Source organism: Strigops habroptila, chromosome 10 (genome assembly GCF_004027225.2).
Source record: "Strigops habroptila isolate Jane chromosome 10, bStrHab1.2.pri, whole genome shotgun sequence".
NCBI classification, from domain to species: Eukaryota; Metazoa; Chordata; class Aves; order Psittaciformes; family Psittacidae; genus Strigops; species Strigops habroptila.
In genome coordinates, this window is record NC_046359.1 from 7218754 (window position 1) to 7236145 (window position 17392).

Genomic DNA, 17392 nt, shown 5'->3' on the forward strand with positions numbered 1-17392 from the left:
TTAAAGTATTTCTAATACTAATTGAAGGGCACATCTGTCACTGGCTGTGTATCGTTAAGTAGTCCTTCTTAGTTCCCTGCACTTGTTATAACACTGGAGTACGGCCACAGTTAGGCTTCTCCGAATGAAGAGGTACCAGAGACTCTGCACTGGCTGTGTTCCTGTCCTCTCGGGTTGGGACATTCCTATCTCATTAACTACATATGCTGAACTCCATGAGTTTTCTTGCCACATGTTCATCTAGCGTAGCGAAAAAGAGGGATTTTTGTGAGCTGAAAATTGACAGAAAGAAAAATCAGAAAGACCACATTTTGCCTTGAATGTCCACAGCAGTGAGCACAAGAAGTAGCAGAACCCACAGAAAGCAGTTAGCAGTTAGCAGTTAGGTCATTACTTATTTTGGACCAAGACTTTGCCTATTTTGTACCACTGCTGCAAGGCTCAATAAACCTTTATTCACCCAAGGGTAATTCTCTATGCACGGGCAAACTCTCTGATGCATAGTACTATGATCCTCCACCTGGCTCATCTCCCTGCTCTACCAGCTTCTGACTGCTTGAATACTCGTACTCCTTATTACAATAATTGGAAAAATTGATTACTAAAAAATTAAAAACAGTTGTGAAATTCTAACATACATTTTCAGTTAAAAATCAATTTTTTTATCATCTAATATTATTTCCTATTAACAAAAGTATTTTCATTAACAACAACCTAGTATTTGGGATGGAGTGTAGATAACAAAGATATTTCTTCTTCCTGGAAAAGCAAGTACAGCCACAGAGAGCATTACAAGCCCGTAACTGATAGAGAGTGTATATGAGTGAATGAGCAATGCCACATCACTGTAGTCTTAGTGGACATTTGCATTCACCTTCTTTTCTGTGTGCTAGGACTTCAGATGACAGTGCAAAACCCGAGTGGTTATGATGATGCATCATTTGTACCGAGGGGCAATCCAGAGACCTGATGGGAACCTTTGCACTACTTCCTGTCTCCCGTAACAAACGTTTTAAGTGGTGTTCACCTTGGGTGATTTCAGACATATGAAATTTAAGTGGTGTTGCCTGGCTGTCTTCATAGGCAAGAGTGAATTAAAAGGCATCTCCAGGCATTGACTTGTGTATTGTTTGTGTGTGGACTCCTGGAGTTGTTTCTCTCTCTTCATTGACTAGAGAGTACCTAGTCCCCAAAGTTACATTGAATTAATCCTTGCATCATAAAGGCAGGTAAATGATTCTCATTTATTTTACATGTTGACTCCATCTAAGCCAGTCTCAAAAATCCATTGAACTTGAGTCATAAAAGGGATAACCTTTTAGATTTGAGGAACAAATGTTCAATAACAGAAAAGACAGGTCTGGTCATTTTGAAAAATGTGTGTTCCCAGCTCCTTGTTGCAAAACTCACTAGCCACTTGAATAAGAGTTTAAGAGAAAGACCTTCAACTTTAGTTTACGGACAACAGACAGATGCAGCTACAGACGCTTTTTTGGGTGGATGCCAGTAGCAGGGGCTGACTGATGCACGCCTTTACTGCTGTCCCACAGTTTATTGTAAGCTCAGAAAGCAAACCTTCACTAAAAGTGCAGGGGGACTTTTAAACTTGATTATAAAGTCTGCCCTTTCAAACTTGTTCAGTTTATTTTGTAAAATGGCTATAACATTTGTGTAATGTATTCACACTTTAAATCTGGTGCAATTATTTTTCCTGTTACTGAAGTAGTTAATAAAACTTCTATCATGCCACTGGCAAGTTGTTAGTGCTTTATTTTTATTAAGGAGAAGATAAAACTCTGAACGATTTTAGGAGAATCTTTTATTAGTAAGACTTCCTACATGTCAAATAATAAAATACCTAGGTACCCAATATCACAGAGAGGAAAACTGTAACAAAGAGAGTTTTATTGACTTATACTTGGCTGCATTATCACATAGACTGGTGGTTTTCAGTCTATGCTCTTGGGGCCCCTGGGAGCTCTATGAGCTCCTTTTACAAGACCCATATGCTCTCTGTACAGCATTCCTTAAGTCTAACAGAATTATATTGACTGCTGTAAATCAAACCCCACTGCATTAGACAGTGTTGCAAAAGCAGTAGCTTAAATCCTCAATTAATTGTAATGACCTTCTGGCCATGGGCTTAATGATTGTAACATCGGGTGCTGAGTACAATCCACAATTTGCTGTGCGGTGGGAAATAGTAGTACACAAGTCATATCCTATTTTTGACACAAAATCACCATTATTGACACTGATTAACAAAAATTAAGTGTGTGGAGACATTTGTGGAAAGGCGTTTGCTCCTTTCCACAAATAGATGCCTTGTAATTCAGGGCTGGGCTGGTGTAGTCTGCTGCTGCCCACCTGCCCAAGATATAACAGAATATATGTTAAAGATACGGGTGAATTCAAGGAAGAGAAGACCAGGGAATTATTACCAGAGCATTGAACACTAACAAATCACACTTCACCAGAGTCTGAAACACAACATTCACAGTTACTGTGGTACCTACAGTATCTTTACAGCAGCTCTACTCATACTCTTTTCATTTTGGCTTTGTTCAGAAAAAGCTTTAAAAAAATTTAAAGAAGAATAAAATTATTTTAGCACCAATGCTCAGCCCTTGATAAACTAACAAAGTAAAAGATTTTTGCAACTCTGCATATATTTTTAAACACAACTGCATAGCTTTTTACAGTCTTATTTCCCTGAGCTTAAGGCCAGAAGGGGTTCTTAGATCATCTTCTGTTGCCTCTTATATATCTCAGGCCTCTACATTTTACCCGTTTCTCCCTTCACTGAACCTGGCACTTTGTGTCTTTGAGTGTGTATTTTATGTATTCCAGAAAAGCAATTACTGTTGATTTGAAAACATAAAAGAGACCATCCAGCAGTTTCTTGATTCTTTTTTTCTCATAACTCTGAAGCATCCTCATCATTAAATTTCTTTTTCCTGTCTTTATTTCTGAACAGGAGCCAAGGACCAGCTCTTAGCTATGCTGTTTCTTTGTAGACACTGAAGAATCTTTCGATACTCAGCAGCCACTTAGTGATAGTCCATCAAATTACTTCACATTATTGATAAACTAAGCAAATTCAAGTATCCAGCCCTTTCCCTCTCCTGCCTTAGCCCCTCAAGAGTGCAAAGCCAGCAGAAGCAACTAGACGGACTGTTCTGGCCACCTCCTTTCCCTCGGCTGCCTTCTTTTTTCCTCTACATGATATTTGCACAGCTGGGTGGTGAATCAGTCTGACAAGAGCCTGGTCCAGAAAAAAGAGAATAATCAAGGGAGGAAACAACACAGACTACAGGTCTGGAAAGGGTAGGCTTGCCCTTTTCAGCCACTGCTCTGGTTTATGTCAACTCCATGTGCTTATTATTCATTTTTATTTCATATTTCCCATCTCAGATTTTTCAAAATCCCTCTTTAAGTATGGGCTCGGGAAGTGAAGGTGGCATAAGAGTATCACTCCTCCTAATGACTCTTGCCAAAGTGTCTCGTATAAAGAAAAATATATACTTACATTTTCCATATATCATGGTTGTGCCTGCGTACGTGTACAAAAATTAGTCCCAGTCTCTCAGATGTTGTTTAATACATTTGAGACAGGGAATTATTTCTTGCCTGGATATACCTTTTCTGAAATATTTCATCTTGCTCTTAATCATTTTCATGTTATAATGAAGGCAGAAAGGGAAAATTTGGTGTCAAAAAAAGTAGGTTTTCATGGAAAAATCATTGCATATGCATAAGTAGGAAAAATACTTATTTCTTCTCACATTTTCTTGCTTTCCCCTTCTCCTGTTTGAAAATTGTCGCGTATGTATTTGAATGATGAACATTCCTTACTGCATGCAGGAAGCAGCCTGTAAATAATATATTCACAGCATCCTTGAAATTGTACATACTGCATTGCTGGAAATGCAGAGTACAATTTTTGTAGAAAGAATTAGAAAGAAATTGCTAAGGCGGCTTACAGACCCTCACAGCACCATCATGACTACCACATGTAGATAAAAGACAGTATCCCGTACCTCCTCAGTTCAACCAGGCACTTGAAAATGCTGGTGAAGGAACCAAACTGACTGCTTAATACCCCACTTCCACAGCGAGTGAAAGGATACGAAAAGAACAGTTTTATATTGCATAACCTATGACAACTGTGCCTCTTGTGATTAATGTTGGAATCCCTTTAAATCGAGCGGATTATCTTCCCCTAGAGTTTATGGCTTGGCTTTTCGTTGGTTTTGTTTTGGGTTTGTTTTTCCCCCCCACCCCACACTATTACAGCTGCAATCTCTTCATTGTCTGGCTTACTCGTTATTACTCAGATCTATAGGACTCCTTCTAACTAGACATCCTCTGATCAAAAGCTCTTTCAGTGGTCTTAATTTCTATACACAGAAGCTTTTTAAAGGTCAAATCTGTGCCTAAAGATTATGTAAAATCATGCACGAGTCACTGAAAATAGCACTGTACGGGGATTTACAGTGATTTTGTTAGTCTTATAATAAAGCTCAGGGAGGCAATCAAATGTGCATAATTTACACAAAAAGTTGATGTCTGCTGGGACCAGATGCAACTGTATTTTGACAGAAACTATAAATGAAGCCTGGGCATGAAAATTTCAATCAAAGGACCAGGGCTGTCCAAGCAAAAGGAAAATGCTGCCACAGAACTGGTAAGAACTGAACTATGTCTCCTATTCAGTTCCTAGTGCACAGGTGTTCACATCAAAACAAATGGCTTTTCTTGAAACTAACCTCAGAACTGGCTTCTCATTCTGTCCAAATAAGCAAAGTCCTCCGTTCCATGTTGAGACGTATTAGCCAGGAGAGGTACATAGGAGTACAAGCTACTCACCCTGCTAAGAACATTGTTTCACTCTTCAGGGCTATAAAGAAATTTCACCAGTACTGGATTTAAGACAAAAAGCAGATGAGAAGCACTATTCCAATTATGTGATGATTTTGTACTGCCTCCTTTCAAAGTAATGAGGCAGGATTTGAAGAGAACAAATATCTTTTCATTAGGCAAACTGATAATAAGCAGGGAAAAAGGCAGATAAGAATGAGGTCTTTCTGATCTAAAGAGTAATCTAGTTTAATAAGATATTGCCTATCTACAAACCTTGTCTTGCTTCCTTTCTTTTCCCCAAAACCTCTAACATCCCATCCATATATTGTGGAATAAATTTCCACAGAGACTCAAAAGCAGTTCTGAAATCTCTAATGGACAAACTGCAGACTCCCATATTTAAACACTGTTGAAGCCAAACTTCTCAGCGATTAACATTTTGTGGCTTGTTGGTTTTAGAGTAGAGTAGAGGGGCAGAAGAATGTCCTGTTGTGTGGAAAGACTTCCAATGGCTTTGCAATATTCTGTAAAAATAGCTTCACATTGTTCTTTCTCATACAATGACAGGAGACGCAGAAAAAAATTGGGTTGAGTTGGTTTCTCATGGGTCATAGCTGTAGCCTAATTTGAAATGAAGAAGTAATTGTAATAAAACAGAGTTGTATACTAAATGGAGCAAGTAATGACTATCCCTAAGAGTTTAAATTTATCTATGCATAGTGGGGTATGCCTTCTCTGTTAACCATCATTATATGAAAACAAATGCCCATAATACTTTTAAGTATAGCCATGCAGTTTCAAAACATCACGAAAAATAGGACTACTTCTAGGTGAACCAACTGTATCAGTCCCCCAGGCTGCACATACATCAGTATCATGTGCATCATCTCCTGGCATGCTCAGCGGTTTGCAGCCTGGGATAGATGTTGGCATATTTTCACACATTTCTACTCATTTGGGAGGTGAGACAAGGCATGCAATTAACTTCCAAGAGAAGGAGTTTATGCTAAAGGTTAATTACTGAGAATACTAAAATCCACTGTTCTAATTGCCACTATAAGGAATGTTTTAAAAATCAGGATGTTAGACCAATAATGTCTATTCAATTGAAGTTTAATATTTTAATATCTTTGGATTGGATTAGCGGGATAATAATGCAAACATTTTACATGTGTATTAGATTCTAAACACTGTACATAATCCCAATTTACTGTAAATTATAACACGCATCTCAGGCTATAGATCTATTTTTAAAACAGTGATTGTTTTGAAATACCAGATCACATGTCATTACAACGCTTCCTGAATAACACATTTCTCATCTTCATATACATATATATGAAACATATAGATAACATATATATATGAACAATATATATGTATATTAAAAATATAAGATTGTTGAATTATTTTTGACATAACACAACTCAGGTCATATAAAAAGAAATGTTATGCCCTTTTTCAAATCCACGGTGAGCTGGGTGACAGTGCATCTGCAGGGGGGAAAAAAAAGTTATGGTTGCATAGATGGAAATGAAAACCTGAGTCTCAATTCAGAAGCTCTGACATGGAATAGAAAAGATATCAGTCATCTAAATTCTATCCAAAATTTGCCAACTAGCCTGCAACCACAAGTTATATGATAAGAAAAGGGATTTTGTGTATTATGAAAGAGGGAATGAGGATGAAAAGATATTAACTGCAAAATAACAAAGCAGCAGCTAAAGGAAGTAATTATTCAGCCTTTGTAAAGAGGACTCCTACAGAACTAATAACTGCCTGTCTGGTACAAATAAAAACAGAATCCCTAAATTTTGTCTCAATGACTGTTTATGTCCTCAGCTTCTGCCTTATACAGTTTTCAGTACGGGAGAATCAAAATCCATGAAAGGTGTCCCATTAACACAGCTAATATGTTTTGAAACAACCTGTTAAATGTTGCCATAGGGTGAATGAGAATGGAAAGCAATAGCTGAAAGCCATTGAAAGGGGAAGCTCCATGGGAGACTGTGTTGCACTGAACATTTCAATATATACTATGAAAGCATTGGACTTTTTCAGCAGCACTTGTGAAACAAAGTGCTCTTTTCAGGTGACTTATTTTATATGATAAGGGATGCTTTAATAACTTGTATGCTTAAACAAGGTTGCAGGCAGGGCCTCCTGTGTGCACATTGCTGAATAGTGTCACTGACAGAGACAGATGTGAATGAAATTCTGGAAAAAGTCATCCTGAAGTAAATGAATCACACAGGAAGTTTTGTGATAGGGAGAGAAAAAGAAAATATATATACGCTATAATACAGATAACACATGAATCATATTTCTATCAATACACACAAATCCTTCCACAAGCTTGAGCAGGGTTAATAATATGTATGCAAGCCTTTCAGTCAGTTAGTGGCATTACACAGAGTAAAGTGCTAGCTACTGCTAAGGGAGTGACATTGTAACAGAAGGGTTTGAGTTACTCAGTTACACAGTTAAAGGCAAAAATTCATAGACTGAATTCAGAAGTGGATCCCTGTGTTGCATATGTACATCTTGCTGTAATTTTAAATATCTGTTTATATATTACTTCCTTAATACTCTTTTTAATAGTGTAACAACTGTGTATTTACTTGCTAACAACATATGATTTCTTGAGAGCGTGGCTGCCATTTCTTCAAGCTTACAGTCATTTCATTGTTACTGTAGTGACATACATATTTTTCAATTGCTATCAAAACTTTTTCTACTGCAAATTCTCCCTTCAGTAAGGTATATACTTTAGCCACTTGGAGCTAGGGGCATGTGCCCTCCTTGCAAGTGCTGAAGACTGTTTGGCCCCATATATATAAATTCAGATCTTTAAAAAAAGAAAAAGCATCACAGAAAAGTTTTCTTAAAAGAGCCTAAGACAGAGAAAAATGCCACACACTTTGCCTCTCTTTGCTCCACTGCAAAGTTTTTCTCTAGAACTTAATCTAGCATAAAGCAGCTTGAGTTTGTGCTTCCTTAAAGACTGACTGTACCTACTTCTGCTGCAGCTTCTGCAGCCTTCACAGCTCCCTTTGGGCAGTAACATCCTGACACATGGTCTCAGCACTGGGCGCAAATGACTGCAAATGGAAAAAGACAAAAAGGGTGAATTCGAAGACGTTCAGCAATAAGTAGTGAATTGCCAGGTTAAGGTAGTGATGCAAACAGACCTTTAACTGCATTTCAGATTTTTGTGTGAGATGAAACTGAATGTGACACAGTTTTCTGAAAATGACCCTCTCTTAAGTTGTTCTGAATGTGACCTTAAAAGGAAATTTCCTGTGTCTATACTTCCAAAAAAAAAAAAAAAGAAACCAAACCCCAAACCAAAAAAACTCAAACCTGGAAAACAGTCATATTTCCAGAAAAAAATTATGAAAAATGCAAAAGTTTTTCATTATAAGGGAATCCAGTTGTAGGGATCTTGCCAGCACCAGATGATACTGGATCTTCCTGCAGAATATGCATAAGGAAGAAGGCATTCTGGAAAATTCGCAACTTACCAGTATTCATGATTACACTTCTTTTCCCACATCACATCAATCTAAAGCTGGGAAGTTTGAATGGCCTGTGAGGATTAATTTCGTCTACAGCTGAGCTAGAGTTTTCCAAAATCTAAAGATTAAATATTGAAATAACATCTCAGCTACCTTCAATTTTGCAGGACGCTGTGATGAATAAACAGCATGACAAAGTGAGAAATGAGTTTAAGACGGACATGGTTCCTGCCAGCAGGACTGCAAAGGCTGCTTGCAGTAGAATGGCTAAACAGAAAAAAGTTAGAAATAACATAATCAGTTGCCTACCAGACCTAGGAACCAGTGTAAGTCTGATAGGACTGCTGTCAGAATTGTTATGCTTGGGGAATTTAATGGCAGGTTTGCATCTATGAATGATTATTGTGCAAAAAATAATTTGGATTTCTGTTCAGCCTCACTCAGCTCTGATGTGATAAACCACAAGCAGAATATGAGGGATTAGATTTCAAATAAAACCAGAATGAAGAAAAAAACCAGTCACCTTGGGATGAGGCAGTTTCCAGTAACCAAGAACTGGCCAAATGAGACATCCTTTCCTGCTACAACAGTCCCTCAGCTCCCTGACAAGAAATACATGGGCACCTCTGGGTAGACTCACCAGAAAACAAGAGGTGAAATCAATATGTAACGAGTTAGACACAACTGCTAAAATGAGTAAGTTTCTCAACAAGAACTATTTCTTTTGAGCTCAGCTCAAGTCCCTGTGGTAGCTAGGAGCTTAGGGGAGCCTGTGCAGTCATGCTAAGCTACATTTCTTTTTCTGTAGTCTAGCCTGATTCCCTGGGTTGCTGGAGCATGTCCCACTGATGGGTAGGAGTAGCAAATCTTACAATTGAATTCTGTATTTAGCAGGTTGCCAACATAGAGAGCAGTGTGCTACTCACAGGGATCTAAGCTTTCTGATACATGTATTTAGACATTCCTGTATTCTTCTCTCTCTCTGTCCCTTCAAATACCTTATATTTGAGAACATAATCTTCCTGCAATATCAGTACAGGTAACCTTACCTCAATTCCTATAATGGTTTTACAAAACATATTGGGATTTTAAAAGTTTCAATTTCTGTTTCAACTTAATCTTTCCCATCTTTAGGTGTTAAAAGAATTAATTACTGTGGATAAATCCCGTTCAATCACAAGCAGTGAGTTTTATTTTTACAGGATTTAATGTGACCTTAGAGGAAATTTCCTGTGGCTTGCTTTTTGACTGAGAGTAATCATGCCCATCAATTCACCAGTATAGTCAAGACTGAATAGCACTGGAGAGCATAATCACTGGCTAGTGTTGATAGCCTCTTTAAAAAAGAAAGCTACTGTCAAGTAAGATGGACTCACACAACTGAAAGTGCCCTGATTTTGTTGCTACAGTGCTTTTTTTGAGTACAGCTACACTGACTACCTTGTATTTCACTGTCTTGAATCATCTACAGGAATATTTACCACCTTGCTCCTGCCCATGAAGAGCTGGGTTGCTGTGGGTAGCGTCATACTGTTCTTTCTCTGGACTCACCATTTTAGCTGTGAAAGTCCTGGAGATAGAAGCCACTGGGGTTGCTGTTGAGGACAATCTGATAAGCACAATAAGTTGTAATGACGTGAACAAAAAAAGGCACAGTAAAAGTTCCTATTAAGTTAGAAGAATATTCAGCTTGCAAAATCAAAAGCAGGAAGTTTTAGAAGTTAAGCTAGACTATGCAGAACTTTCATCCCTTGTGCATTTGCACTGTGATGTAGCTTTAATTAAATTATCATATTTTATTGTTTCCTGTCTCATTCCATGAACAAGGAGTTACTCAATCAGTAAGTAACATTGCTATTCATGGTATAGCCTCTGGTCTTACTCTCCACACATCAGTTAAGTCTAGATTGACTAGAAAAAAAATATAAATTTCTTTATGATGTCTCTTGCAGCTTAAACAGGCTGTTTAAAATGTATAACAATCATCAATAAATATTGCGTTTGTGAGTGTAGGCAACATATCCAATTTATAGGTAGGTAAAGGAGCCATGAAGAAATTGACAAGCAGTATATTTAATATTAATCCATTCAAATCACAGCCTCAAATTATTTTCTCTAATTATATTAGAAACTTCAGTTATTCATAGCTTGCAAACATTTCTTTTTGGAGTGTTGAAATTCTCTTAACATTAGATTTCTTGTGCATAATTTTCCAGATTAAAAAGCTGTGAGAAAAAAACCAGAACTGTTACCACATGGCATCATAGTGACATCTGCATGTGTTGTCAGAAAGGTTGGACACATTGGATCTGCCTCACAGACCTCTGTCTCTTGAGCTAACAGAGTACCTTAAAAGAACTTAGAAGTTATCTTTTTCTGCATGCATCTGCAATAGAGGGAGCTGGCAAACTTAATCATGGAGGCTTTCCACCTGTATTTGCTAATGGTAGCAGGGTGGTGCTCTCACAAAAATATCTGAGGTACTTGGTAAATATGGATGAGTTTTTCTTATGAAACTAGGCAATATGAATCACTCCATTCCATAGCAAGGGAACTGAAATGCAGACAGACGGCTTTTAAGCTCCCCAAAATTGAAAGTGTCCTTTAGATTTGCAAGCCTGGTCTTCATTTTTCCAGAGTACTTAACTTTGTTGTTGTTGTTGTTTTGGTTTGGATTGGGTTTTGGATTTCCACTTCATCTGATCTCAGAGATGTCCCTTAGGGCACTTGAAAAATTGAAGGTATGTCATCGGAAACCACTTATGCCATAGGTGTCACATACAAACTCTATACCTAAGGATCAGAAAAAAAACCCCAAGCAAAACCCCACAATTCTCCAATGTGACAGTAGGCTACTTTTGTCATAAGTCTGTACCTTTTTTATTACAAACCTTTTCCCCAGACATAGATATTTGTTCCATCTGCTACACCAGCCAGTGACAATAGGAATCTAGCTTGGATGCTCTGAGCATAATTCATGATTTCTGGTCCGGGAGCACTTCTGCGCCTTTGAACACTAGTGTTCACTGGACCCTAGCTGGAGGAGGAAAGTGCCTGTACTAGCACTCACTCTCTACTATCTACTGTGTCTTCCTTTTACAAGACAAAAGTGAGCCGCAGTATATCACAGCCATGTCCTCTGCCCAGACAAGAGGATCTCTCTCAGTCTTGGCAGAGCCAGCATTAGCTCTGGCTGAAGGTTATGGAGATTATGGAGAACCCACAAGCTCTGATCTCATCACAGAGATGTTAGGGTACCTGATGTCAGTCTCTAGCAATATGCTGCCTTTTATCCTAGTAATCCCTGGGTGAGGCTGAGCAAAAGTGTCCCAACATGGACTTTACATGAACATACCAGGGCTACTGGAAATTAAAGTAGGAGGAATTGTGAAGAGGAGGCTGTATTGGCTCATCCCCCCAGAATATCCTCCAACGGCCAGTGTATATCGGATAAGATCTCTGAAACCTTTCAGAGGAGGAGGAGTAAAAAGCGCATTTGGATAGACATACATACAGAGATACAATTTGATCTTCGGTTCACTCATAGGGGATTTATATCCCTCTGGCATTGCAGACATTATTATTTACTCATTTCAAACATTTCTTTATGTTAGTGTATGGTCTCAGTTGCTGATCCTCACTTGGATATTATTAAATAGTGAAATGTGAGAGAAGTTGCCAGGCAGTGCTATAACACTATTTGCCACAAAGGGTCTGTAAGAGGGAACATGAACACTGTAGTTTTGAAGATCCTGAAAGAGGACTGTAGCTGTGAATCTGTACTCAGCATCAGCTAGCACTTGGTCGTGTTGCAGTATTCATGGTCAAGCCAGAGACTTCTCAGGCCTGGTAAGAGCACTCTGGCCTCTGATATTTCCTAAAGGACTCTCAGAAGATTTCTGTTACCAGACATACTCTCTTCGCTAGCAATAGCGAAGTCGATATTTCTTCTTTCAGTCTCTCCCTCCCACCTCCTTCTTCCTCACCGCCCATTAGCATTTAGACCAGTTATATCTTTCCCATTTATAAATATCTCACATTCTGCTTTTGATAAAAGCTTAAGTTCATTGTAGGATGAAATACCAGTTTGGTGGGGATAGGATCTTTTACTTTAAAATATAATAATATCTTTCATACATCTTGTAAGTTCCAACTTTGAAAAGATGTAAGATCAATCTTCACAATATTTTAAAAAGAACAGTGACAAATCAAGCTTGAAAGTTCTCTATAAGGATTAATTATATATTTTAAATAAATCATTTTAAAGCTGAAAGACTTTCTTAATGGACACATTTGAGTCAGTATTCTCACTCCTTTTAAACATTGATGGAGCTCAAAGGACAAATTGGAAAAAGGACAGAACAAAAGAAGCTAGAAATTGAACAAGAAAATGTTCTGAGATCTTCCAGAAAAAGAAAAAAACCTCAAGAAATATAGTTACCAAAGTGAGAGAAAAATACTATTTTCCTGTGTATGAGCTTGAATAAATTGAATAAAATAAATTAATTCATTGAAATAAGTTAATAAAAATAACACTAATAGTACTAACTAGATTTGAATCTAAACACACCATCTAACCGTGAAGGCACAAAAAAATCAGTTGCCTCAGTCCTATAAGAAAAAGCAAAAGCATACTTAGCTTATTCCCTCAACCAGACCGCATAGCTCTTTCCATTCACCTCTGCATGCAACAGCAGCAATTGAACAAAGAAAAAACCAGCAAAAATAAGCAATCATCCCACACCACACTGCTTTTTTATCACCCACTGCCTGGAGAAATTGACTGAATCACTACCAAAGAATTGCATTTTTAGTTTCATTTTTATATGGAAAGAGACTGAAGGCTGTTGTAGTTTCACATGTTAATGGTTTGGTCTGGTATGTAATGGGTTATGTGCTCCAGAAGGTAAGATAGCCTTCATAAACAGGGAAGCAGTGGCATTAAATATGAACTTCACTGGAACTTTAACCTTCCTGAATATTTATTGTTTTGCTTGCCTCAGGAGAGCTGCCTGAATTCCTTATTTTACCTAGATAGTTTAATTGTTTCTTCAGTTTCACAGAACCTAGGTAATACCATTGCTGTTTACTGGCGAACTGTTTAGGATATTCTTTAATTATTAGGAGCAAGAGTCAGGACCCTTCTTGCAATTATTTTTCCCAGCTGCAGCTCTTTAGCTTGCTTGTTATTTACTAGGAAAGGACTATATCTGTCTAAATGAATACTGATTTGGGGAATCAGATATTTTGCTCCCTTTAAAAGCAGGAGATACTCTCAAAAGTGCAACCTAACTGTTAAATTTTACAGAGCTACAGGGAGCACCATTGTTTGTGTCGTGTCCTATGTTTTTCTTCACTTCTTGTTTTTGTTGGGTTTTTTTTTACTCTTCCTGCCTGGAGTTCTGGCACATTCAGGCTTGTGCCTGGCTGTAGACTTTGGAGGCCCACTCAACAGACCAGCCTTCTAGAAAAGCTGGCAGAGATCTTTGGCTGTGGCACCACCAGAGTTTCTCAAAGCAGAGATGTTTACAAAACATTTTTGTTTTAACAGACTGTAGGATTTCCATGCAGCTCTGGAGAGTTTCCAGTTTCCTTTAGTATGGATGCCCTTTTGCTGGATGGAAACCCTTGGCTCTTTCCCAAGAAGTTCGTACACTTACTAGCTTGAATTAAATTCAGATACTGGAACTAAAAATATTCCTTTTTCAAGCTATCTCAGACTGTGCCCCTCACCATTCTCTAATAGGAGGCAGTGGAGTCTATCCTTATCATTGTTACAACAATTGCAGAAAGATCTGGGAAGTGCTGTGTGAAAGCTAACTGGAAGCCTGTGTTAAAGTGATCAGGCTGATGAATGAGCAGGGTCATTCTCTTCTCTCCCCTCCCAACCTCATTACCATTAGGACTCTTGGTTTTGGCTGAGATGCAAAAGAGCCTTTTAGAGCACTTTCCCCTTTTCCTTGTGCCCTCTGCCTACTTCCTTCTGCAACACTCTTCCATTAGAAATAATAATAATACTTTTAATTAAAAAGTACTGAACAAGGCCAGCTCCAGTTCTTGCCAGGCATCAGTCTGGTGATTTGTACTGGCAATTTATCATCTGAGTCACTTGCCAGCAGGGACAAAAGTCCCTGAAACTGACCTCTCCACATCAGGCTGAATTTCATTATGTTATTTTTCCAGTAAAGATTTGCGTTTTAAGAGGAGAAGAAAGGGTTATAAGTAGGTTAGACACATCTCAAGACCTCAGGGATCATTTTTACAAACTTAGATATATCTTTAATACTATCTATCAAATAGCATTTATCATATCTCAAAAAAGTGGTAATGACAAAATGTATGAGCAAAAGCCTGAAATATGGTTGTGGTCTCCTGAAGACGTCTAGCCTGGGTTCTTAAAGTCTTCATTTCCTTTAAAGGGCTAGTTGCCTCCTTATTATATTTTTCCTATGACGAATCACTTATGTTTATAAGTGATTTATATATATAAATTTATAAGGTGAATATTATACTGTCTCCTAGGAAAATGCAATCTGAAGTCATTTTTATGGAATAAAAGCTTCTATGAAGAGATACTTTTTTCCTATGATTTTTCTCAGTCAAATGAAACCTCTTTATATCAAAGTTTGAAATTAATGGAATTTTTATATTAGCTCTAACATAACTTAAAAACTCATATACAGATTGCTATCACATGGAACATTAGAATGTCCTCAGATTTAACCCCAGAGAGGAATAATTTCACCTGTAAGTGAAGATTAAACCCATAAAATTTCTTTATCATTAACTTCCTTAAACTGGCATGCACACCAGTGTTCATAACTGCTCAGGACCATTGCTTGATGCCAGCTGGATCAGCTTGCCTATAGTAAGCCCTCATGTCACATAATCTTAGGTGTCTGCCATGCAGATACTAACATCTGAAATAGCCAACAAAGGCTCCTGTTACTTTCATTACCATGATTTTTTACCCATTCATAATTTTATTATTTTTTTTGCCACTTGACTCCTGTTTGGCTGTGTAGAATTTTGTAATCTCACAGAACAACTATCCCATTTAAAACAATGTCTGTTTCAGTATGATAATGTTTAAAATTTGTGCAATTATTCAGTTATTAATTATTATGGGAAAGTATGTACTCTATTATCATGTTTGGTAAAACATTAAAATACTGACGTAAAATGGAACTGCAGTTTATGTCTGCGTACAGCATCTGTGTGCTGCAACAGATAACTATTGGCAAAAAAGCACATTTTTCATATACAACAATGAGACACTGGCACATGATCAGCAAGTATCCCATTATGCTACTGTCATGCAGTATGTTTTTCCTCCACTGCTAAAGCAATCTGGAAGTATATTTACCTAGCTGTAGGCTCTCATTGTCCCTTTTATCACAGAGAAGATCATTCTACTGTTGGTCCTCTGCCCTTAGCAACATCACAGATTTTTGCAAAAAGCACTGATGTGCTGTTGGAGATCAATCTTTTCCAAAACCTGATGGCAGTGACACAGAAGTGACCACAAGGCATCCATGCTCAGTGTCCTGACAAGAACACCTACATGAAAAATATCTAACATGGAAACGCTTAACTTCAGAAACTGGAGCTAGGTAAAGCTGAGGAAGCTGGTTAGGAGGATATTAAAAAGGAGTAGTTATATAGGTAAAATTTCCAAGGGGAATTTTGGTTTATGTTGGGTTTTGCAACAATATATTCCAACTGTCAAAAAGACCACTACAGAAGGGATTCTCTTCCCCTGTTCTCCTACATCACAAAAGAAAAAAAAAAACCCAATGTTTAAACAGGGAAAACTGAAAGTAACTCATACATCCTGTGATTCAGCTGACTGAAATGTTCTGAAGAAAATCTTATTGAAGTTGAAAAAAAGAAAACTAAATGCAGTGGCCGGAAGTCTCCCCAAAAGATGATGGGGTGATAGATGACCAGTTTGTAGAAAAATTAAGGTAAAAATAAAGTGACAGCAATATAGGGAAAATAGTTTGTATCTGTGCTAACATCTGACTAGTTTGGGTTTTTTTTTGCTGAAAGTCTGAAGAAATTAGATGCCCATGGCAGGGGGGTTGGAACTAGATGATCTTAAGGTCCTTTCCAAGCCTTACTGTTCTATGATTCTATGATTGCTAACTAATTGCTGTATATGATGTATCACTTCAGCTAACCTTGGCGCTGGAAGAATGGACTGTGACAAATCTGACACCAATCTTTAAAAAGGGGCCTAGGAAGTATCCCCAAATTACAGTCCAGTAAGTTTGATGTTGTTGCTGGGCAAAATGACAGAAGCCAAAACAGAGAATGTCATCAGTGGATACATGGACACACACTGCAAAAAGAAAAGAGTCAGCATGTGTGGATGTCTGTCCATTTTTGCCATCTCAGTGTATGATTATGCTTTTTACATATCCCAGTCTATGTCTTACTTATGTTGGTAAGATTTATCTGTTGCTGGTTCTTGATTTTAACTGATGTCATTCATGTTTTGACAGTTCTGATGGGCTATTCACATTTTCTTTATTCCCCCTCGGTGTACATGACACAAATCCAGATAAGTTCATTGTTCTTCCTCTGCTCTGAGAAAATAAGTATCTTCTTTCACACCTAAGAGACCACAGTTGCACATTTTTCATTCCAATAATCAAAAAATTCTCCATGTACTTCAGCCAAGGAATAAACAATTTTTATGAGCTTAAGATGCTCCAACTAGTTAATTTAAGAACATTAGGTGTCCTATGGCATTTTGCAATTGTCATCAGAAAACAGCCATTGACAACTGCAAAGTGTTATTATGATAAAAAATGTATGCCTGTGTAAAAACGTACCTTCAAAATTATGGTTTAGACACTTTGGAGAGAAGTGGCAAGGGAGGGGAATGCAATCATATATTTGCTCTAGTCAAAAAATTAATTCTAAAGAGCCATAAACTATAAAAAACTGAAAGTAATTTTAAGTGATATTGTAGTATGCATAATGTTGTACTGGAAGTGAAATTT